The sequence below is a fragment of the Austrofundulus limnaeus genome, unplaced genomic scaffold (genome assembly GCF_001266775.1).
Source record: "Austrofundulus limnaeus strain Quisiro unplaced genomic scaffold, Austrofundulus_limnaeus-1.0 Scaffold13180, whole genome shotgun sequence".
NCBI classification, from domain to species: Eukaryota; Metazoa; Chordata; class Actinopteri; order Cyprinodontiformes; family Rivulidae; genus Austrofundulus; species Austrofundulus limnaeus.
In genome coordinates this window covers 1-457 of record NW_013965582.1, presented here as the reverse complement: position 1 = coordinate 457, position 457 = coordinate 1, and the positions used below count along the sequence as shown (strand labels likewise).

At 54.7% G+C, this 457-nt stretch overlaps 1 pseudogene; it reads right to left on the bottom strand.

The window, feature by feature from the left end:
- Positions 1 to 134: 134 nt before the first annotated feature.
- On the bottom strand, positions 135 to 441 carry LOC106512778 (mu-type opioid receptor pseudogene; annotated as a pseudogene).
- Between the last annotated feature and the right edge of the window lie 16 nt (positions 442 to 457).

Genomic DNA, 457 nt, shown 5'->3' with positions numbered 1-457 from the left:
AGTCTGAAACGTGCGCACAGTATTAAATATGTGCGACAAACGCAAACCTAACTGTGTATAATATCCTCACTGTTTAACAGCTTTTTACTTCATTTAAATTTATTTTTTGTTGTTGTTGTTGTTGTTCCTCTTACCTGACGATGATGTACATGACCAGCACATTTCCCACCAGCCCCACCATGCACACGATGGAGTACAGAGCCGTGATGGTGATGGCAATGATGACCGAGTTGGCGTCGTCCTCCGGGCTGCCGGTCAGCCCCGGGTCTCCGCCGCATCGCGTCTCCGAGAAGCTGCTGCCGTTGTCGGTCAAGTTGCGACAGAAGCCGCTGCCGTTGGAGAACAGGGGCAGTTGGATGCGCGGCTCCGCGTCCGAGCTGTTGCCTGCGCTCTCCATAGTCCCGGTTCGGGTCGGGGTGTGTTCTCGCGCTGCCTCCGTCGCTTGTGGGGTGGCTGA